This window comes from Pseudophryne corroboree, chromosome 2, assembly GCF_028390025.1.
Source record: "Pseudophryne corroboree isolate aPseCor3 chromosome 2, aPseCor3.hap2, whole genome shotgun sequence".
In the NCBI taxonomy this organism is placed as follows: Eukaryota; Metazoa; Chordata; class Amphibia; order Anura; family Myobatrachidae; genus Pseudophryne; species Pseudophryne corroboree.
Window position 1 is genome coordinate 990,678,509 of NC_086445.1, and position 24,899 is coordinate 990,703,407.

Here is a 24,899-nt window from a genome sequence, read left to right on the forward strand (position 1 = left end):
CCCAAATTCTATGATTTAAGCTGTTTTTGAGGGTTTTTTGGAAAAAAAAACACCTCAATCTGACAAAAAAATTTAAGGGAGGTTTTGCCAAAACGTGTCCGGATCCAAAACACGGCCGCGGAACCGAATCCAAAACCAAAACACAAAACCCCGAAAAATTTCCGGTGCACATCTCTAATATATATACTGTATATACTGTATACCAATGTCCAACAAGCAGCGGCACTTAGAGACTCATCACAGCAAATAAAGTCAAAGAAAACTGTGTTTTTAATCCATCACTGGAACAGGTAATCAACGTTTCGGGGCCGTGATGCCCTTTTGTCAAGGAGATACAAGTGAAAACAAATTTAAAACATACTTTTTATGTGCTAGAAGACCCGCGAACGGGACACACACCGGGGGACGGGGGTGGGAACAGCATCCGCCCCGAGTCTCTCTGGCAATGGTGACGTGTACATGCCCAAGCGTCATCAGTCGGGACTTCCTGGATTCCGGAGCTTGCTCTGCGGCCTTAGCAACCGGTACTACCTGATGACCAGGCGCCGGGTTGATGTGAAATGGGGCTGTATAAACATATAAACACAGTGCTGCAGTGTTACAACTAAAAAATATAAACTATCTTGTTAAAACAGGCATTTATACATATGGGATCAACAGTCTACGATACAAAGTGAAAAAATGCACTGCATAAAAAAATATTAACGGAGTATCATTAAGGGATTGCAAATTAGTAAACAACATATGGGTATCTAATTAACTTTTACAATCAGAGCAGAATATTATTTACCTAAGGAATGCACAACGCCACACCATCCATATAAAGAACCACTCGTTACTTGCAGTGTCGGACTGGAGCATGAAGGGTCCACCGGGGGTATGCAGTGGTAGGGGCCCATGATTAGAGGTGTGGTAAGCCTCCAAAGGGGGTGTGGCCAGCCACCACAGAGGTTTGGCTAACCATTTATAGAGTACCTGGTCTGGACTCCTTGATAATTTATATAGCAATTAATGCTAGTGCATGCATGATAATGTGCCAGATTAATGACAGCAATGTACTGTAGAGAATACATCATAATCCTGTGCAGTATAAGGTAACATATGTATAATATATAATTCAAGTGCACAGTCTAGAACCTGATCCCTAGAGGAGGAGGGCCCCCCAGGCAGTGGGACCTACCGGTGGTTTCCCCTGTACCCCTGTGGGCCAGTCCGAGCCCGGTTACTTGTGAAAGGCTCTCGACCCTATGTAACTTGCCACTGCTCTCTAGAATTTAATTATACATTAATTTAACAGAACTCTGTTCATACAATATACCCATCTGTAAAAATGTCAATGGCATGAGTATTGACGAACAGTACCGTGCTTACACAGGACACAATGGGGGTCATTCCGAGTTGATCGCTCGCTAGCAGTTTTTAGCAGCCGCCCAAACGCTATGCCGCCACCCACTGGGAGTGTATTTTAGCTTAGCAGAAGTGTGAACGGTTGTATCGCAGAGCGCGTGCAAAAAATATTGTGTAGTTTTAGAGTAGCTCAAAACCTACTCAGCGCTTGCGATTACTTCAGACTATTCAGTTCCGGATTTGACGTCACAAACCCGCCCAGCCACGCCTGCATTTTTCCTGACACGCCTGCATTTTCCCGCACACTCCCTGAAAACGGTCAGTTGCCACCCAGAAACGCCCACTTCATGTCAATCACTCTGCGGCAACCAGTGCGACTGAAATGCATCGCTAGACCCTGTGCAAAACTACATTGTTCGTTGTGCCCGTACGTCGCGCATGTGCATTGAGCTGCATATGCATGCACAGAAGTGCCATTTTTTAGCCTGATCGCTGCGCTGCGAACAAATGCAGCTAGCGATCAACTCGGAATGACCACCAATATGTAAGAAAATGTATCAGTAAATTTAAGGATCACTGTAGAAATGTAATTGACAAATGTTCCATTGGATCTTATCATTTAGGCCTTTAGGTCGAATAGTGTCTAGTGAATAGATCCATCTGGCCTCGATGCGAATAAGTTGGCCCCCACGGTCTCCGCCTCTTAAAGACTTGGGGATGTGATCAATAACCTGAAAATTCAGATCATTGAGGGAATGCTTCATCTCCGCGTAATGTGTAGCTACTGGTTGATCTGAAGAATTCCCTATTAGGGCATATTTGACAGCCGATCTGTGCATGGCTAATCTTTCACGTGCATTTCGTACGGTTTTGCCCACATACTGTAAATTGCATGGGCACGTAATTAGATAGATACAGTAATATGAGTGGTGGTGCAAGTAACCATGTGTCTGATGTTGAATGATTTACCTGTGACAGTGGATGTAAATGAAGATCCTGTCTGCATATTGGTGAGAAGTTTTGCACCCGAGACATCGATAGCAGTCAGGTGGTTTGGTTAAAAAGTTGACTGATGTGCGGTCCTCAAAACCCGTGATATCACCATGCACAAGATGATCTTTAATACTTTTGCCTTTTCTGAAACAGGTGAGTGGCCGTTTGTTGCTAAGAGAAGCCAATTTCTTGTCCGTAGATATTATCGGCCACAGGGCCTTGAATGCTCTGGGTATGACTGGGCTGGAGGTACTATACTTGGTGACTAATGGTAGTATTTGCTTCTGATTTCTGCACCTCTGGCTTAGCAATTCACCTCTAGGTATGATGGATATTTCCTTTTTACATTTCAGGAGTTCTTTGTGATCATAACCCCTGGCTGAGAAGCGATCCACTACTGCGGACAGTGCTTGATCAAGTTTAGAGGGGTCGCTAGTGATTCTTGCGGCCCTAATCAATTGAGATCTGGGAAGGCCTTTTTTCAGAGCCCTCGGGTGGTGGCTATTAGCTCGCAGAAGAGTATTTTTATCAGTAGGTTTATAATAAACCTCAGTTAAAATTCTGTTATTGTTGATAATAACTTTAACGTCCAAGTAGTTGAGGGAAGTCGTGTCACTCTGTGCTGTAATTTTGATGGATGAATTTCTGTTGTTGATCCTGGTGACCAACTGATCAAACCTTTCTTGTCCTCCGGTCCAAAGGATGAAAACATCATCGATGTAACGTGAGTAGTGTAAGATATATTGCTTGCTCAGTGGGTCGTCAAAAAACATCTCCTGTTTCATAAATACATTAGCAAAGGAAGGGGAGACATTGCTCCCCATGGCACATCCGCTAGTTTGGCAAAAAAACTTTTCATCAAACAAAAAATAATTTCTAATAAGGGTAGGTTCCAATAACTTGAGGAATAGATACATATTAAACAAAGTCAAATTTTCTTTAATGAGAAACTGTTTCATGGCCGTTAGGCCTTGTACACAGGGGATGCTTGTGTATAAGCTACAGATGTCAATAGTGCAGATCAACGTGTCGTCAGGTAAGTCATTAAGTAGATTAAGACGATTCAAAAAAGACGATTAAAAAAAGAAGTGGTGTCCTTCACAAAGTTGGGTTGCTTTAAAATGAGTGGCTGCAAAATACTGTCTAAAAACACTGAAATGGGTTGGTAAAGTGATTGATGTGCACAAACGATAGGCCTGGCCGGACGGTGAGTCAGGTTCTAATGAATTTTTGGTACAGTAAATAAGGCATGAACTATAGGAAAATCCTATTTTGGAGCCAGACACAATTTCTCAGATATTAATGACGAACTGCAAGCCTGATAAAGAATATGGTCCACCTCGCTTTTGAATCCTATAGTTGGATCAGACATGAGCCTTTGGTACACCGATGTGTCAGCCAATTGTTTGTATATTTCAATTTTGTAATCGGACAAATTCATAATCACAATCCCGCCCCCCTTGTCAGCGGGGCGGATTATTATGTCCCGGTAAGAACCCAATTGTTTCAGGGCCCTAAATTCGGACCTGGATAAATTCTGAATGGACTGGAATGGACACGTGATTTTTTCCTGCAGTCATGACTTACGCGCAAACTGGTGCAGTTCGACTTGCCATGTGAGGTCGTCAAATCTATTGGTGGGTGTAAACGACAGGCCATTGTTGAGAACTTTAATTTCAAGATCAGTAAGTGTCCGGTTAGAAAGATTATAAATTAAGTTTTCCTTCTGGAGGTGATGTTTTTGGTTCCTGATGTTTTGTTGGCCCCTGCGGGTGGGCGTCCTCTTGTTATTACAACCTCTGAACTGGCAGGGGAGGACCCTAAAGGGATACTACCCACATCAGATGAACCGTCGGAGTCAGCGATAATAAATTCGCTGTCACTGTTAGATGTGACAGAATCTTTGTTTTGTGAATCCTTACGCCAGGAGTGTTTAACTCTGTGATTGTACAGCCGGTGGTTCCCAGGTTCGCCGCCGGACAACCAGTGGTAAACCTTGTTGGTTTCATAATCTTCTCTAACAATCGCGTGTTTATTGCGTTTGAACCTAATGAGTTCTTTCCTGTAATTGTCGCATTGTGTTTTCAGCTTGTGCACCAACTTCTGATTGACCTCCATCAATAAAGTGGCTCTGTGCTCTCTTTCCAAATCCTGTATCTTATCCCTAGTAATTTTTAAGGGGGGCACTCACGGAACAATCGCTGCTCAAAATCTAAGCAATCTGGATAGATAAGCTTAGATTTTAAGCAGTGATCTCTCTGTTTGTACTCCCACAGCGATAGCAATGCGCGGCCCCATGCATCGCTATCGCTGGTGCTAGATTGGCCTCAATCTAGCAGGTCGCTCATTTCACCCGCTGGGTGAAATGAGCGCCCCCTCCCCCCGCATGCTCAGCACACATCGCGCTGTGCTGAGCGGGGGTGAGAGATGTGTGCTGAGCGGTTCGCTCGGCACACATCTCTCCCCAAATCGGGCCGTGAATACGGCCTCTTAGTTCACGTCCTGACTCCTCCACAACCAACTAAATGAAATCCAGACTGCATTTATTTAAAATGCCCATCCATTTATTACAAAACTCAGGGTTAAAACGGCCTATGGTAGGCACGCTGCGGATTCTAAATCCGTGTAGAATCATTTTGTCACGGAAATAGTCCGACAGAGAAATACTGTGCAGTCTATCTCACGACGTTTAAGTTTAATTAATTGATGGTAAATATCATCCATATTAAGTTGTTTCTCTGAATCCGCCAACTCGTCTGTAAATAGTACCCTTTCTGCATCAGTTTCACTAAAACTGTACATGTCAGCTGAGTTGATGGGTGTGTTGAGGTAGCTTGTGGATGCTCCTTGAGTCATGTTGCAATATAGATTTTATCAAATCACACGCGATTGTGCCAGCAAAATGCCGTGTTTACTTTAACAAAGTATCCATGTGCTTGGAAAAGTGTCTGAGTGTTGAAAAAAGTGCCACTGTGTGCCAAAGTGCTAGTGCTCAATCGAGAGGACTTCACCTTACACAAAAAGGTAACGCTGATATGTGCAGCCTTTGTTGGTGCTAATGAAACTTAAAGTTGTCAGCATATAGTTGCGGGGGTGCCTTGTTCCAAGTTAATGAAAAAGTCATTAAATGGTATATGCAGTGGAAGAACCGGCACGCCTCCTGCGTGTTCCAATTGCTCCGGTGCCCTCTGGAATCATAAATATATATACCACTGTCCAACAAGCAGCGGCACTCAGAGACTCAGCACAGCAAATAAAGTAAAAGAAAAACTGTTTTTAATCCATCACTGGAACAGGTAACCAACGTTTCGGGGCCGTGATGCCCCTTTTGTCAAGGTGATACAAGTGAAAACAAATTTAAAACATACCTTTTATGTGCTAGAAGACCCACGAACGGGACACACGCTGGGGGAAGGGGGTGGGAACAGCATTCGCCCCGAACCTCTTTGGCAATGGTGACGTGTACATGCCCGAGCGTCATCAGCCGAGACTTCCTGGATACCGGAGCTTGCTCGGCGGCCTTAGCAACCGGTGCTACCTGAAGACCAGGCGCCGGGTTGATGTGAAATGGGGCTGTATAAACATTATAAACACAGTGCTGCAGTGTTACAACTAAAAAATATAAACTATCTTGTTAAAACCGGCATTTATACATATGGGAACAACAGTCTACCATACAAAGTGAAAAAATGCAATGCACAAAAAATATTAACGGAGTATCATTAAGGGATTGCAAATTAGTAAACACAGTTTTCTTTGACTTTATTTGCTGTGCTGAGTCTCTGAGTACCGCTGCTTGTTGGACATTGGTATGTACAGTATATGTATGAATCCAGAGGGCACCGGAGCAAATTGGTACAAGCAGGAGGAGTGCCGGTTCTTCCACTGCATATATATATATATATATATATATATGTATCCATATATTCAAGTCAATGTCTAAGTTACACTTACAGTATATTACCAGCAGTGTAGGAGTCAGGCTGACAGCCAGCACCTCACCTCACGATGCTCAGTCACTCTGTCTGTCAGGCTCAGGCCGCCTTCACGGAGCAGCCTGTCCAGCTGCTGTTACAGTGTGCTGCTCAGTCCATGCTGCTGTGCTGCTGCTTCCTTCAGAGCATGCGCGGCGGTGCTTGGGGCGACAATGTCACATGTGCTCACGTCACTGTATGCGGCGCAGTGAGACTAGGGCTAGTGAAGCAGCCTCCCATTGCGCCGCCATAAGTACAGAGTTTATGCCGCAAGTGCCGCTAGAGGAGGTGAAGGGGGATCGCGGCCGGGAGGGCGGGGCTTCAGACACACTTTGCATGGCTGCTGTAGACAGGAAAACATGTTTTCCTGTCTACAGCAGCTGAGCAGTGGCTTTGGGCCTGGAGCTGCAGCTCCATCCACCCCATTGTTAATCCGGCCCTGTGTCAGCATACTTGTGTCAGCATGATGATTGTCGACAAAATATTCCATACCCTGTGAAACTACTGACTACATAATTTTCCATAAACATTGTCCTGTGTGCTGGGACTATTAGTGACATGACTTTTCTTGTTATAGTTGTATTTTCGCCACCCAATCCAGTGCAGCAGATTGTAATAAGGGAAAGCTTTATTATGAGGCTTTATATGTACTCCATCCTTTATGTGTACTTCTTAGTGCAGGGCGCCCAAAATGGCTGCCTCACCTTTCGCATGCTCCTGATCATCTCCATAAAACAGCTTAAATTCACCACAACTGACCTATGAATCATCATAAAGATCCAAGGACTTACCTTTAACTTGTTCTACTCTACACGGACATCTCATCAAAACCAACGGATTGCATTCCTGAGCTGAGATACACACTGGATTGAAAGTTAAAACCTCTGCATCTCTCCAGTGAGAAGTCCTTCAGTTTGGCATCGAGTGGGGTAACTACTGCCCCTGCAGCCACTGCAGTCGCTTGGAGGCACAGGGCTGCGGGGCCGCCGCCACTGTTTGCTGCTGTTTTGGGAAAGACACGGAGGGCACAGTGCGCGCCTCTCCTGTGTGTTCCTCCTGGGTCTCCGGCGGCAGTGGCGTGTCTGTTAAATGAAGCGCCGGTACGTGAGCTCTGATTGGCTCATGAACCGGCACTTCATTTGACAGATACACCGCTGGAGACACAGGAAGGATACACAGGAGAGGCGCGCACTGTGCCCTCCGTGTCCTTCCCAAAACTCAGAGTAGCGGGGGAGCCCCGGGACTCGGGAGAGTGTGTATTTGGCACTGGGGGTATATGTGTACCTGGCATTTGGGGGGCATAAATGGCACTGGGGGGTATATGTGTACCTGGCACTGGGGGGGGGGGGCATATTTGGCACTGGGGGAAGATATGTGTACCTGGCACCGGGGGGGGGGGGGCATATTAAGCGCTGGGGGTATATGTGTACCTGGCACGGGGGGGCATATTTGGCACTGGGGGTATATGTGTCCCTGGCACTGGGGGGGCATATTTGGCACTGGGGGTATATGTGTACCTGGCACTGGGGGGGCATATTTGGCACTGGGGGTATGTGTGTAGCTGGCACTGGGGGGCATACGGGGTACTTGGGGCATATGTGTATCTGGCACTGTGGGGGGAATAGCTGGCACTGGGGGCATATGTGGCACTGGGAGCACAGCCCTAGCAACAAGCATTATCCCCTGGTTACAAACACAACACAACACCCAGCTCATGAAATCCCTGTGATACCACGCCCCTTTATGCAAAGCCACGCCCTTTTCTGAAAGGTCACGCCCCTTTTTCACGCCACTTTACTAGTGGCAATTATGGGGGGACGCCAGAGAATGTTTTGGCTTGGGGGAGAAAATTTTCTTGTTACGCCACTGTTGCCATCTACTGTACTCTGCATTGGATATCCCAGACAAGGTACTGTGGACTACAACCAAGGTACTGTGGACTACCCCCTGGCAACAAGCATAACACCTACCGCATGAAACCCCTGGCAACGAGCATGACAACCTGAGCCTTTGGCTCTATCCAGCCCCTCCCTTAGACATCATTCACCTCTATTCTCTGAGCAACAAATAACTCTGACTTATTGCATTAATCAACTAATATGCAGTAAATTCAGGCCCTGAATTGCTGTAGGGTCACTGTTCATTTCAAATCATAGGACCCCAGGCATTCCCAGGACACATATTATTACTACCCCCACAAGAAATCTACTTCATAGGCCTCTCACACTGAGATTTTCACACCTACACAATAGGAATTGGATTCTAACACCTTTCCACAAGCCTGCTTTGTCCTGGAATAATTTACTAACTTGTTTCAAATATACCCATTGGATTAAAAAGCAGCAATAGGTTATAGCAATAACTCTGTTCAACTGCACTATTTCAAGATGGCACAGCGGATGGCTGCCTCATAGCTGCTCTGCCAAGCAACCTTCTTTTTTTATATTTTATATATGTTTATTTCCCCCGTGGGCATCACTGTCAGACACAGCAGAGAGGAAATTCTGGGGTTCTCAGGACTCGCCCCCCAGCCAAATTCACCAGAGCTGCTGTCCGACTCGGTGGTTCTCGCGGCTCTCACTGTCCTGTGTGGGGCTGTGAAGCCGGAGAGGCCAGAGGTATGGCGGCAGCCTCACAGCCACCTCCTCCGACCAGTTAAAAAAAGGAATAAAAATCATAAGCCGATGTGGCTTAACAAAAAGATAAAGGGGGTAATTCCGAGTTGTTCGCTCGGTAAAAATCTTCGCATCGCAGCGATTTTCCGCTTAATGCGCATGCGCAATGTCCGCACAGCGACTGCGCCAAGTAAATTTGCTATGCAGTTAGGAATTTTACTCACGGCTTTTTCTTCGTTCTGGTGATCGTAATGTGATTGACAGGAAATGGGTGTTACTGGGCGGAAACAGGCCGTTTTATGGGTGTGTGGGAAAAAACGCTACCGTTTCCGGAAAAAACGCAGGAGTGGCCGGAGAAACGGGGGAGTGTCTGGGTGAACGCTGGGTGTGTTTGTGACGTCAAACCAGGAACGACAAGCAGTGAAATGATCGCAGATGCCGAGTAAGTCTGGAGCTACTCAGAAACTGCTACGAGGTGTGTAATCGCAATATTGCGAATACATCGTTCGCAATTTTAAGATGCTAAGATTCACTCCCAGTAGGCGGCGGCTTAGCATGAGCAAATCTGCTAAAATCCGCTTGCGAGCGAACAACTCGGAATGACCCCCAAAGTAACATATGGGCAAGAAAAGGCGAGCATTTAAAAAATACAAATCTGACGGGGAAGCAGAGTCATTTCAGCACTATAAGGACTGTAACAAAATATGCAAAAAGGAAATAAGAGCGGCTAAAGTAGAAACTGAAAAACTAGTAGCAAAGGAAAGCAAAGCAAAGCGAATCCCCCCAAAAATCTTTAAATACATTAATAGCAAGAGATTAAAGAAGGAGAGTATAGGCCCTGTATAAGACAAGTTGGGAGTCTTAAGTAAAAATGATAATGAGATAGCGGACACACTAAATGAGTTTTTTTACAACAGTATTTACTAGAGAGGACCCAATTCAGGGACTAACACATAATCTCAATAATGAGACTATCCCACTGATAGGTACTTATTTAAGCGAGGAGGTAGTCTGTGACCGATTAAAACATTTAAAGATTAATAAGTCACCGGGTCCCGATGTGTCACTGACCTGGGTTGGGAGTGTTGAGAACTCGGGGGTTCTTCCGATGATAGGGAAGAGAAACCACAGCTGGGCCGGAGCAGGGATGGCTGGATGTAGGTTTCCTCATGCAGAACTTAGCCGTTGTAACCGACGTGTAATGCTAAAGAATTAGTTGTGGCCAAGGCTTGGGGGCGATGCTGAAGTACACAGAAGAATGAAGAACTTGTGAGCAATGCTGAAGAAATAAATGAAGATTTGAGAACGATGTTGAAGCACACAGAAGAATGAAAAACTTGTGAGCGATGTTGAAGAAATGAATGAGGATTTGAGAACGATGTTGAAGCACACAGAAGAATGAAGAACTTGTGAGCGATGCTGAAGAAATAAATGAGGATTTGAGATTCAGTGTAACTCTGGAAGTTTGGGAGGCGTTCCACTTAGGGATACCCTGTAATACTGGAAGCACATGAGGTGTCCCTCTGAGAGATACACTGTAACGCTGGTAACGCAGAGAATGTCCCACTGAGTGATACACTGTAACACTGGTAGCACAGGGAAGGTTCCACTGAGTGATACACTGTAACACTGGTAACGCAGAGAATGTCCCACTGAGTGATACACTGTAACGCTGGTAGCACAGGGAATGTTCCACTGAGTGATACATTGTAATGCTGGTAGCATAGGGAATGTTCCACTGAGTGATACACTGCAACGCTGGTAGCACAGGGAATGTCCCACTGAAAGATACTCTGTAACGCTGGTAGCACAGGGAATGTCCCACTGAAAGATACTCTGCAACGCTGGAACACAGGAGACGTTCAGCTTGAGAACACGCTGAATGCTGCTAGCACTGGTGATCATTGGAAAAGACGATACTCAGGCGCCGGGGCTCTGTACGGCGTCTGCCTTTGAACTTCCCGCCCTCTCCCGATTGGCGGAAGGGGCCGATGACGTCACCCGCTCACCACGCTCTCGTGGATGCCGGGCGCAATGGCGGCGCCCACGCCCCGGGAACCCGCCGGAGGCAGCGCCAGCAAGACGCGACGACCCGGAGCCCACCGGGGGCGACGACCGCCGGGAGACCCAGCGCACCCGGAGCGGTAAGCGTGGCAGCCGCAGCGCCGCGAGTGTGACGCGATGGAATTCACCCAAGGGAATGGAGCTTCACTCTGAACTTGCAAAACCGCTATTTTTGATCTTTAAGGATTCAGTAATATCAGGTATGGTTCCCAAAGACTGGCGTATAGCGGAAGTAGTGCCTATATTCAAAAAGGGAAATAAAGCTGAACCAGGTTATTATAGACCAGTTAGTCTTACATCTGTAGTGGGGAAAGTATTGGAAGGTATTCTATGAGATAGTATTCAGAAGTTCCTTGAAGTCAATAAGGTCATTAAAAGGAATCAACATGGGTTTATGAAGGACAGATCCTGTCAAACCAACTTACTTGGCTTTTATGAAACAGTAAGTGCAAACTTAGATCAGGGTAAAGAGGTGGATGTAATCTTTTTAGACTTTGCGAAAGCTTTCGACACTGTATCACACACATGAGACTTATCTACAAGCTACAAGAAATAGGGCTAGGAAGCCCAATATGCACTTGGCTCAAAAATTGGTTAGATAATAGGGAGCAGCGCGTTGTGGTTAATGGATCCTTTTCAACTTGGACTGAAGTGCTAAGTGGTGTGCCGCAAGGCTCAGTATTAGGACCGCTATTGTTCAATATTTTCATTAACAACCTAACAGAAGGTCTAGAGAGCATGGTGTCAATTTTTGCAGATGATACCAAGTTGTGTAAAGTTATAAATACGGAGGAGGATGCTGAGTCGCTACAGAATGTCTTAGTTAAATTAGAAGCTTGGGCAGCGAAATGGAGAATGCGCTTCAATACAGACAAGTGTAAGGTAATGCACTGTGGTAACAAGAACAAAAATAACACGTACATACTAAATAGCAAACTAAGCAGTAGTACCCAAAGTAGGATTGCAGCAAAGAAGGCTAATAAGATATTAGCAATTATAAAATGGGGAATTGATGCTAGGGACGAGAGTGTTATACTCCCATTGTATAAATCACTAGTGAGGCCACACCTTGAATACTGTGTACAATTCTGGGCACCATACTACAAAAAGGATTTCCTGGACGTAGAAAATGTTCAGAGGTGGGCGACCAAACTAATTAAGGGCATGGAGACGCTGGAATACGAGGAAAGGCTTGCAAGGCTGGGCATGTTTACATTGGAAAATAGGAGACTAAGAGGGGACATGATCAACATCTACAAATATATAAGGGGTCAATACACAGATCTTGCGCAGGACCTGTTTTTGGTTAGATCAACACAGAGAACTCGTGGACACTCGCTAAGGTTAGAGGAGAGGAGATTCCGCACAATACGGCATAAAGGCTTTTTCACGGTAAGGACGATACGTGTTTGGAATTCCCTGCCTGAGGGAGTTGTACTGGCGGACTCAGTCAACACCTTTAAGAATGGATTAGATAAATTCCTAATGGATAAGGATATCCAGGGTTATGGTGCATAGTCACTCACTATAGTTATTATAAAAAAGCGGGATAAAACATAACGGCAGACATCCGCATCAGTCAAAATTTTATACCAAATAATCCTGCATAGGAGACCACAAATAGGTTGAACTCGATGGACAAATTGTCTTTTTTCAACCTTAGATACTATGTTACTATGTTACTATGTTACCTCACAGCAGCCCAAGGAGAAGAGGCGCCCCGTCGGGAAACGTGCAGCTGGCCGCCCGGAACCCCCGTGGTGGCCCTTTGGCGCGCCCATGAGAGAGTCTCCGGCAATGCCCACAAGCCTGGAGCCCCAGCGAGCACCTCAGGAAGCGGTACGCACCACGGGCGCAGAGGAGGAAGAGTACCCCTCAGCCCGCGATCTGGAGACCCGGCTCCTGGAAAGGCCGGCGGCGGCTCCCATGGGACAGCCAATGGAGAAGACAGCGTGGAAGCCCCTGCCCCAGTGAGAACTAGCGGCGGCCTCCAGCCCAGTGATGGCCTAACCACGGCCCGCGGCCCCACTGGCTCACCCCCTACATTGACTCTCCCCCCTGCTGCTGCACTCAGTATGCACATCTCCTGTTCCATTAATTCACTGAACGGCCTGGGCAAGGTCCGCGGCCCTGCTGGCTCACTTCCCTCACTGGCCCACTGGCTCACCCCCCTCACTGCTGATCCAGCCATGGGCCCCATCCCCACTGTCTCTCCACTCACGCTGGCTCACCCCCCTGCCGCTGCTCCATCCATGGCCCTCGGCCAGGTTGGCCCATCCTCCAACTCCAGCTCCTGTAGTCACAGTGTGGCAGCGGCCCTGGGAGCTGCAGTGCGAAGCTGGCCCCCTGCGGCACCACCAGGAGGAACAACAGAGCAGAAAAGGCCCCTGTGGCATGGGACAATGACAGGCGGGTGCCTCGCTACCAAACTCCCAGCAGTGGAGCAGCGACAAACCAGGCTGGGTATGCCCCCCATAGCTGCGGCCGAAACAGCGGACAGGGTGCCCGAGTGGGACCCCCAGCGGACTCAAGGGCGGAATGGAGAACACAAGAGGCGCAGGTCCCGCAAGAGGGTCTGCCATGCTGGGGCACTAGTCAGGTGGAGACGCAGACGCCACCGATCTGCTCTTCCAGCAATCCTACTCTCAAACACTCGATCCCTCGCGAACAAGATGGATGAGAAATCCCTGCTCATGAGTGACGCAAGGTCGGGCACTGCTGGGTCATCCATCCTATGCTTCACTGAGACGTGGCTGGATGACCTTATTGCCGACTCCACACTGTCACTGTCGGGCTACAGCCTCTTCAGGGCCGACGGCAATAAGGACCTCACTTGAAAAACCAGAGGCGATGGCATCTGCTTCTACATAAACGAAGGGTGATGCTCCAACGTTACGATCCTAAGTAAATCAAGCAGCCTGCAATTGGAGATGCTCATCATTAACTGCAACCCGTTCTACTCCCCCCAGGAATTTGCCTTAACAGTACTGGTGGGGGTGTATATCGCCCCCAAGCAAGCGCAAACAATGCCCTGCAACAGCTGGCCATCAGGATAACAGATACAGAACTCAAATATCCGGACTCGCTGCTTATAGTACTGGGAGACTTCAACAACGCCAACCTGAGCCAGGAGCTACCTAAGTACAGGCAGCAAGTCAAGTGTCATACCAGGGAGGGGAGAACCCTGGACCACTGCCATACCTCCATCAAGACAGCTTACCAGTCCATCCCCCATGCAGCCCTAGGCCTCTCCACCACTGCATAGTCCACCTGCTTCCACATACATCCAGAAGCTGAGGACGGATAACCCCGTGGTCAGGTCCGTCAAACGCTGGACAAGCGAAGCAAAGCTGAAGCTTCAGGCCTGTTCTGACTTCACAGATTGGAGGGTATTTGAAACTTCTGCTACCGACCTGGATGACCTGGCTGATGTAGTGACATCCTACATCAGCTTCTGCGAGGACACGTGTGTGCCAACTAAAACAGTCCGCACCTTCAATAACAACAAGCCTTAGTTTAACTCCCAGCTCAGTAAGATTCATCGAGCCAAGGAGGAGGCATACAGAGCGGGAACAGGGCCCTGTACAAACAGGCCAGGAACTCCCTGACACGCGAAATCAGGCTGGCTAAAAACCGTTTCTCCAACAAGCTGACTACCAACCTTTCAGCCAATGACCCTGCATCAGTTTGGAGATGTATGCAAGCCATAACCAGTTACAAGAAAACCGGAAAACCCACTGTCATGCACCAGGAATGGTGGACGAGCTGAACAACTTTTACTGCAGATTTGAGAAGGAAGCCCCCTGTCCCAGGGTGAAGCTGACCGCCCACTCCCCTATCCTGGTCCCCACTTCCAGGCACTGCGGATGGATCAGAAAGAGGTAGAAGGAATGTTAAGAAGGGTCAAACCTAGGAAAGCCACAGGCCCGGATGGAGTATTGCCATCTACCCTAAAGAAATGTACTGCTCAGCTCTCCCCCATCTTCTCAAGGATCTTCAACACCTCACTGGAAATGTGCAAGGTTCCCTCCTGCTTTAAATGTTCAACAATAGTCCCGGTTCCAAAAAGCGCAGCTGCAAAAGACCTAAACGACTACAGGCCGATCGCACTAACATCTGTGGCAATGAAAGTGTTTGAACGGCTGGTGCTGAACCACCTGAGAGAAGCGAAGAACACCCACCTAGACCCCTTGCAGTTCACATACCGAGCAAACAGGAGTGTCGAGGACACAGATAACTTGGGGCTGCACTACATCCTACAGCACCTAGACCGCCCGAGGTCTTATGCGAGGGTCCTATTTGTCGACTTCAGTTTGGCATTCAACACAATCGTCCCCAGTATCCTGCAAGCCAAACTCCTCTCCTTAGGGGTCCCAGAATCAACATGCTTCTGGATCATCGACTCCTGACAGCAAGGAAACAGGTGGTGAAAGCCAGGTCATTCACGTCTAGTGGGCGCATGATCAGCACGGGCGACCCTCAAGGATGTGTCCTCTCCCCCCTGCTCTTCCCTCTTTATCCCGACTGCACCTCAGCCGAGCAATCAGTACTAATTATAAAATTCGCAGATGACACCACTGTCATCGGCTTAATCAAGGACGAAGATGAATCTGCATACAGACGCGAAGTGGAATGGCTAACGCAGTGGTGCGGCAGGAACAACCTTGACCTAAATCCCCTCAAAACAGTTGAGATGGTGGTGGACTTCAGAAGGAAACCCTATGCCATGCAACCACTCGTAATAGCCGACAGCGTGGTTTTGTGGGTCGACTCCTTCAAATTCCTGGGGTCAAAAAATTCCCAAGACCTCAAATGGGGACCCAACATAAGCACTGTCGTAAAGAAGACCCAGCAGCGGATATTCTTTCTGAGGCAACTCAGGAAATTCAACATCCCACAGAAGCTGCTGCTCATCTTCTACACAGCGATCGTAGAATCGGTCCTATGTTCCTCGATCACAGTCTGGTATGGAGCTGCCAATAAGAGTGACAGACGGAGGCTGCAAAGGGTGGTGAGGACAGCTGAAAAGATCGTAGGGGCTGACCTCCCTCCTGTCCAGGAATTATACGAGTCAAGGGTCAGGAAGCAAGTGGAGATAATCGTGGCAGATATGCAGCACCCAGGTCACAAACTGCTTGAACCGCTTCCATCAGGCAGACGCTACAGGTCCATTCCAGCAGAGTTGACCAGATCCATTAAAAGCTTCTTCCCACTAGCTGTCCACCAGCCGAACAATATATTAAAAGTCTAACATGTATAATATGTCTAATATGTAGAGCCTATCGTACAGTTATAATGTGCAGTATGAGCTCATACATGTAATGTTTCTAATGTATGCTGCGTTTTTCCCCCTTCTTATGCTATGTATTCCCCCTACATGTTGCTGCTTGGTGATGCATTGTAACGCAAAAAATTCCTAGTGTACATGAGTACACTTGGCCAATAAAGCTGATTCTAATATTGGCCCTCATTCCGAGTTGATCGCTCGCTAGCTGCTTTTAGCAGCAGTGCAAACGCTAAGCTGCCACCCTCTGGGAGTGTATCTTAGCTTAGCAGAAGTGCGAATGAAAGGTTAGTTAGCAGAACTGCACGTAAAAATTTTCATGCCGTTTCTGAGTAGCTCCAAACCTACTCCTACCTTGTGATCACTGCAGACAGTTTAGTTCCTGCTTTGACGTCACAAACACGCCCTGCGTTCGGTCAGCCACTCCCCCGTTTCCCCAGGCACGCCTGCATTTTTACCTGACACGCCTGCATTTTTTTTGCACACTCCCAGAAAACGCTCAGTTACCACCCAGAAACGCCCCTTTCCTGTCAATCACTCACCGATCAGCAGAGCGACTGAAAAGCGTCGCTCGACCTTGTGTAAAACTGCATAGTTTTTTGTGAAAGTACTTTGCGCGTGCGTACTGCGGCCCGTACGCATGCGCAGAAATGCCGATTTTTAGCCTGATCGCTACGCTGCGAACAACGGCAGCTAGCGATCAACTCGGAATGACCCCCATAATTCTAATCCACTGCCCCTTTAATATGCAGACAATGACCAGTATGGTACAATTCGTATTTTATCCACAAGAGGGCGCCATCATCCAGCTGCAAATGGATAACATGCAGCATGAATGCAGGAAACCCCTTGCTAAGGTACCTGTCTACAATCAGGCAGCCATCGCTGCCGACACAGCTACTGTGGTCTGGAGAGACCCAGACACATAGAAATGTGGTCACTTACAAGTTATCCTAAGGTGGGATTCCTGTCTGGATATGTTTTACAGGCCCAAGATCAATCTACACAATATTCCGAGTTTCCCAGATCACATGAGGTGATAATTTGCACCAGTGTGCAGTGGCGTATTTGAAAGAGGGGAGGGAGAACTATCAGGGGGGTCACCCACTACAAAATTCACTCCTTTTCCCAGTAGAGTAGTACTGCAGACCACCGCTGCCAATGCATACCTCCCAACTGTCCCGATTTTGCAGGACAGTCACGTTTTTGGGGGACTGCCCCACCAGTGGGCCGCACTACCCGCGCGGGAGAGGCAGTTGAGAGGCTCCTGTCATCGCTGCCCTACTTAGCAGAGTAGCGGTGAATAGACGCTGTGCGCATGCGCACAGCATCTATTCACTAGAGGGAGAGGGGGCATTCCAGCGGCTCACAGAGCGCTGGGCATGCACCTTCAGTGATGGGAACGGGGGAGTTTTTTTAAAAAGGGGAAGTGGCTGTGAAAAGGGGGCGTGGATTTGCGGGAATGCCTCGATCGCGAGCCACTCCCCCTTTTCACAGACTACGCCCCCTTTTAAAACCCGCCCGCTGTGGGCGGCGCAGATGTCCCTCTTTGCCTGGACAAAACGACGGCTGTTGTTGCCTAGCGATCACCTCTGCCTGATTGACAGGCAGAGGCAGTCGCTGGGTGGGAGGGGTCGGCACAGCGGCGTTTGGCTGCCGTTTTCGGGGCGCAGTCCGACCAAAGCAGGCATAGCCAGACCGAGCGGGGGGCGGGACGCAGCGGCTGCGTGATGTCACACGCAGCCGCTGCGACCCGTGCAGCGCCGAGTAACTCCCGGCCTGGCCGGGAGTTACTCTTCAAGTACAAAAGCATCAGCGCTGTGCGATGCTTTTGTACTTTGCGGTGGTTGGGGGGGGGGGGGGGGGGCCTGACATGCGGGGCGGGATAGCCCTGTGCTGGGTGTCCCCCCCCCCCCCCCCCCCGCATGTCAGTGTAAGTGATCGTAGCTGTGCTAAATTTAGCACAGCTACGATCAAGTCGGAGTGAGATATTGTGCTTCATTCAGTGTCTTTGTTACAGCTGCCTCTGCTCCTCCCCCTCCGCTGCCAGTACTTGCAGCACAAGCCCCGGTATGACGCATGAACACATGTAAGATGCATGAGTTTGGAAAGCCACTTTATATTTCCCTTAGAGGTAAACTTATACAGCATGTCACATGACAAACAATGGAAACTTCTTCATAGAACATGACCTGCTTCACTAAGAGATCATCTCCCTTGTAGATTGAAGGCATTGGGTATGGGATGCCGGCGGTCAGCATACCGACACTGGGATCCGGGACGCTAAAATGGCAGCAGGGGGGAGAGTGCACCAAAGCTCCTTGCTGGCTTAATGTACTCGCCACGCTGTGGTCTCGGGGGCTTTCTGCGCTCACCACGGGATCTATTCCCACGCTATAGGTGTTGTGGACACCCACGAGTGGGAATAGCCCTGTTAGCCAGGATTCCGGCCGATGGCATTGTCATAGGCTGTGCTGTATGTCCTAGCTTGCATGGTGTTGAACTCTTGTCTGTAAGGAGCAGGGCAGATAAAAGACTCCCCAATCAAATTCCAGGATGACTAGTGTATTATTCCGTATGGAAAAAAAGGTGATAGCCAAAGCGGATGTACACCTTAACACCACAAAGGACAGGCATGACTTAGCATACACAGACATGACAATGGCATATATTTTTAGACACATACATGGGACTGAGACACCCAGGAAGCATACACCAACTGTAAAATTGGCCCCTGATAAAAGATCTCATGTTATAAGCTTGTCCAGTGATTATAATGTGTGAATGTTGCAAAAAATCTAAAGTCACAACAGCAAAAATGTGGAAAATAATTAAGAGCAGATCATGAAGATCCGTAACAGTAATATGTGTGAGGTCTTATGAAACCACCCACACCAGGAGACATTACATACATGGTGATGTTTACTTATGACTATTAAAGAAATACAGTCAATCTCCTATATCAGAGGTTCTCAAACTCGGTCCTCGGGGGCCCACTCAGTGCATGTTTTGCAGGTCTCCTCACAGAATCACAAGTGAAATAATTAGCTCCACCTGTGGACCTTTTAAAATGTCAGTGAGTAATTAATACACCTGTGCACCTGCTGGGTTACCTGCAAAACATGCACTGTGTGGGCTCCAGTCCCGAGGACCGAGTTTGAGAACCTCTGTCCTATATAATAGCCCTGTGATTCTGTGCCTGGGTCTCTAACGCTGGGTGTGGCTAGGAGCTCTCATTGGGTTAGTGGCAGGTCAATCACACCCAGTCCACAGCATACTTTCCTACCTGACCCTCTCCATGAGGGAGAAAATGCTCTGTTCCTGGACTTTCCTGGTAATGTATGATTGCCATCACCTGTGGTGAGCTAGTTAATTCATACCTCCCAACTTTGTTGTCATCCAAGGAGGGACAGTTCTGCGCGCCAAAGGCGCGCGGCCGATTTTTAGGGGGCGTGGTCTAACGGAAAGGGGGCGTGGCCTCGCGGCAAGTGCCACGATCGCAAGCCACGCCCCTGTTTTCGTCATTATGGGGGCATGAACAGCGCTGTGAGAGCTGCTGGTCATGCCCCCTCTCCCTCTCTGCCGTGAATAGACGCTGTGCGCATGCGCACAGCATCTATTCACCGCTGCTCTGCTCAGAGCAGCGAGTGACAGGGGGGGATCTCCCAACTGCCCCCCCACCCGCGGGACACTGCGACCCGCGGGTGGGACAGCGGGACAGACCGTGAAAAACGGGACTGTCCCGCCGAAATCGGGACAGTTGGGAGGTATGGTTAATTGATAAGAAAGGTGTTTCACTACAGGTGCTGGCAATCATACATTACCAGGAAAGTCCAGGAACAGAGCATTTTCTCCCTCATGGAGAGGGTCAGGTAGGCAGTGGCGTAAGTTCGTCCCAGTCGCCCGGAGGCATGATACATTTTGGTGCCCCCCTACACATAAACACACATACCATATGTAGCTATCCCGCACCCAGGGTGAACAGTAGAAGGGTGCTCAGGTACCTTTCCCAATAGTAATATAGATACACATAGAAAGTGGACGCATTCCAAGTCAGTCATTACAATAAAACAGACACCAGCATACCATTATAGTACACCTACAGTGCTCCCTCACCCACCAGGTCTCCATGGAGATGCTTTGGCGCAGCGGTGTGCCAATATAATTAGTGTTCACTGTAGTATTTTTTTTTTAGGGCAGGGTGCTGATCACGGGGAGGGCACATTTTTCATTCGTGAGGGTAAATTTTTAAGTTAAATGGGCAAACTTAGGTACATACTATAATGCTTGGTGCTCCCATTCCAATGGGCAAAACATGGACAGTGCGCACCGAAGGTGCGCAGCAAAAATCTAGGGGCGTTGTTTCGTGGGGAAGGGGCGTGGCCACATAATAGTGTCAATTCACATTACACCACACGGTAGTGGCCCTAATACACATTGCACCAGTTAGAACCTCCTATACACACTGCGCCAGGTAGAGGCTAGAGCACGTTATACATATTGCGCCAGATAGAGCACATTATACACATTGCGCCAGATAGAGCACATTATACACATTGCGCCAGATAGAGCACATTATACACATTGCGCCAGATAGAGCACATTATACACATTGCGTCAGGTAGGGAGCACTGAGGCACATTGCACCAGGTAGGGAGCACTCAGGCACACTGCACCAGGTAGGGAGCACTCAGGCACACTGCACCAGGTAGGGAGCACTAATGGCACACTGCACCAGGTAGGGAGCACTAATGGCACACTGCACCAGGTAGGGAGCACTGAGGCACACTGCACCAGGTAGAGCACTGAGGCACACTGCACCAGGTAGAGAGCACTGAGGCACACTGCACCAGGTAGAAAGCACTGAGGCACACTGCACCAGGTAGGGAGCACTCAGGCACACTGCACCAGGTAGGGAGCACTAATGGCACACTGCACCAGGTAGGGAGCACTGAGGCACACTGCACCAGGTAGAGCACTGAGGCACACTGCACCAGGTAGAGAGCACTGAGGCACACTGCACCAGGTAGAAAGCACTGAGATTAATGTTTACAGCTGCAAAATACTTACAAGGTTAATTTAGCCCAGGGGGACTCTCATGTACGTACCGGGTCCGGCGGCGCACGGCTGGATCCGGCGACGTGGCGGGGTCCGGCAGGCAGCAAACGGCGGGGCGGCAGGGCGCACAAAAACGGGCAGGGCGGGATTCAGCTGTCTAAAAAAGGGGCAGACACCTAGCGTGAACACTAGATATATATTAAAAAAAAGACAAACGCCTCATTCACTTAAACACACGTCTCACTTAAACACACACGCCTCTCACTTACATACACCTCTCACTTACACACACCTCTCACATACACATGCCTCTCACATACACATGCCTCTCACTTACATACACATGCCTCTCACTTATAGGCCCTACACACATAGCGATTTCACTGCACGATATGAACGATCTTGTTCATTAATGAACGAGATATCGTTCATATCGTGCAGTGTGGAGTCCCCAGTGATGAACGATGCGCGACCCCGCGCTCGTTCATCGCTGGGGCCATGTCGGCTGTGCATGCCGGCCAATATGGACGAGATCGTCCATATTTGCCTGCAAGTCTACGGAGCCGGGTGACGGGGGGAGTGAAGAAACTTCACTCCCCCCGTCACTGCCCCCCCGCCGCTGGGTCGCTCGTCGGCCGTCGGGCACCTCGGCGGCGCATCGCCGAGTGTGTAGGGCCCCTTACATACACATGCCTCTCACACACACACACATGCCTCTCACTTACATACACATGCCTCCCACTTACATACACATGCCTCTCACACACACACACACACACACACACACACACGCCTCTCACTTACATACACATGCCTCCCACTTACATACACATACATGCCTCTCACACACATGCCACTCTCACACACATCACACACACACATGCCTCTTTTACTTGAATGTACAACTTTCCTTAAAAACACACACACCTCACTTAAAAACAAGCACACACAAAACACAGTACTTCCCCCCAAATACACCTCTCCCCCACCCCCCACACAGTGCCTACCTTTGGCTATCATCCAGAGCATGGAGGAGCAGAGAGTTCTGAGCTTCCCTCGGCTGGCTTACAAAGGGCCCGGGAGGAGCTGTGCTCTGGAGCTCCCCCTAGCTGCAGCCAGTGCCATCTCTCTCTACAGGAGGCAGCTTCCGTGTCATTGACACAGCTCCTCCATCTGCAATAGCAGCGCAGTCCTCAGGCTGCGGGAGACAGTGGAGGAGATGCGCCCCCTTGTGGCCAGGAGCCCGGCGGCAGCCGACTCCACTGCCTCCCACAGTTCCGCCCCTGCAGGTAGGCAAGTATGGTCCACAGCTGATTGGGCGAGAAACGCCCTCCTACACAGGTTACATCCAATGGGAGGCTCTGCCCTTTGGCTGCTGTGTTTTCACAGAGCAGGATTAGCAATGGGACTGATGGAGCTGCAGCTCCAGACCCACACCCCACAAATAGTCCCACTGCATCTGCAGCAATATACCCTCCAACAATTTACACATAAACATTGATGCAAATTCGAAAAGGGGGCGTGGCCACGTGTACAGCAGCGTGGCCACGCCCCTTTTCCTATACTTTCAATGAAAGCTTGGAGAGTCAAAAAACGGTACAGGCCATAAAGAAAAGGTCCTGTACCTGCCAAAAAGGTGCAGCTGGAGGGTATGCCACTCCATCTGCAGCAAGTCTCTGTGCTGTAGATAGGGGGGAAAACAATCCTTTTACTGCAGCGTCCTATGGGGGTCATTCCAAGTTCATCGCTAGCTGCATTCGTTCGCTGTGCAGCGATCAGACAAAAACTCGGCACTTCTGCACGCGTATGCAGCGCACGTGCGGCGTACTATTACAACGAGCAATGTCGTTTTACACAGGGTCTAGCGATTATGCTTTTCAGTCGCATAGGCAGCCGCAGAGTGATTGACAGGAAGAAGGCGTTTCTGGGTGTCAACTGACCGTTTTCAGGGAGTGTTTGGAAAAACCCAGGCGTGGCTGGGCGAACGCAGGGCGTATTCATGACGTCAAATCAGGAACTGAATGGTCTGAAGTGATTACAAGCGCCGAGTAGGTCTGGAGCTGCTCTGAAACTGCACAAAAATTTTTTGTACCCGCTCTCCGATCCCTTCGTTCCCACTTCTGCTAAGCTAAAATACACTCCCACTGGGCGGCAGCATAGCGTTTGCACGTCTGCTAAAAACTGCTAGCGAGCGATCAACTCGGAATGACCACCAATGTCTTGCTGCCAGTCCACCTGCCCCCTCCGGCATCAACAATCCCCACTCCCTAGCCGCGCCGCAGGTGGAACAAAAGCTGCTGCGGCCACCGGCATAGATGTGTATGAAAGCGGTGCAGCGGAAGGCTTTCATAGCCCTCCCTGCGCCGCATACTCTCTGAGCCCCGGAACCTGCTCTGCGTGTGATGTCACAGAAGTGCCTCCCCGCCACAGCTGCGCCCAGATCCACAGAGGCCCTGACTCCGCAACACAGCACCTGGCCTGCCGGCCTGGAAGCCCCGAAATGGTTAATGTAGCGGATACAGAGGGTGATATCGCGGAGGGTAATGTATGGACGCTGAATGAATGTAAAAGGTGACAGTGCTGTGCAGTGCAGTGGGTGTGCAGTCAGGGCCGTTGCTAGAGTATTCGGCGCCCCCCTGCAAACTATAAATTTGCACCCTTGCATACTTTACAAACGCACAGCGCACATAATGCCCCCTGTAGTAGAGAGACTTACACATGTAATGCCCCCTGTACCAGAGACACTTACACATGTCACGCCCCCCCTGTACCAGCGACGCTTACACAAGTAACACCCCCTGTAGCAGTGATGCTTACACACATAACGCCCTCTGTACCAGTGCCGCTTAGACACGTAACACCCTCTGTACCAGTGCCGCTTAGACACGTAACGCCCTCTGTACCAGTGCCGCTTAGACACGTAACGCCCCCTGTACCAGTGCCGCTTAGACACGTAACGCCCTCTGTACCAGTGCCGCTTACACACGTAATGCCCCCTGTACCAGTGCCGCTTACACACGTAATGCCCCCTGTACCAGTGACGCTTACACACGTAACGCCCCATGTACCAGTGACGCTTACACACATAACGCCCCCCTGTACCAGTGACGCTTACACACGTAACGTCCCCTGTACCAGTGACGCTTACACACATAGTGCCTCCTCTACCAGTACCGCTTACACACATTATGAAGCAGTCACACATACATACACACACACACACACACACACACACACACACAACAGACACATATATATACAAACACACACACATACATACTGTACATACATTACACACATACACAGTCACACATATATACAGTATACACAGACACTGTATATACACACACACATTCACTCTCTTTCCAGTCACTTATCTAATGAAGTCTGGCTGGCCGAAGCTGTAGCAGCTCATCCTCCTGCTGCAGCATGGTCCCGTGTAGCTCCCCCACTTACTCCCATCAAGCTCCGCCCACTTTGGCTCCCTCCTGTCCACTAAATGTCACACAGGGGAGGGGGGAGAGGAGGTTTTGTGCTGACGGTGCCGAGGGGGAGAGGAGGCTT

General features: G+C 49.1%; 1 long non-coding RNA gene across 2 annotated transcripts in view; it reads right to left on the reverse strand.

Moving 5' to 3' along the window:
* Nucleotides 1–247: 247 nt before the first annotated feature.
* LOC134987500 (uncharacterized) overlaps nt 248–24,899 on the reverse strand; it is a 94,399-nt gene continuing 69,747 nt past the window's right edge. Inside the window, exons 1-4 of one of the 2 annotated variants that reach the window (XR_010193150.1) lie at nt 22,343–22,595; nt 21,386–21,492; nt 5,709–5,913; nt 248–566 (exon numbers count right to left, since the gene is read on the reverse strand). This is a non-coding gene — a long non-coding RNA (uncharacterized LOC134987500). Of the gene's footprint in view, nt 567–5,708; nt 5,914–21,385; nt 21,493–22,342; nt 22,596–24,899 lie in introns of those variants that run through there. The other variant, XR_010193147.1, reaches the window with a different exon arrangement.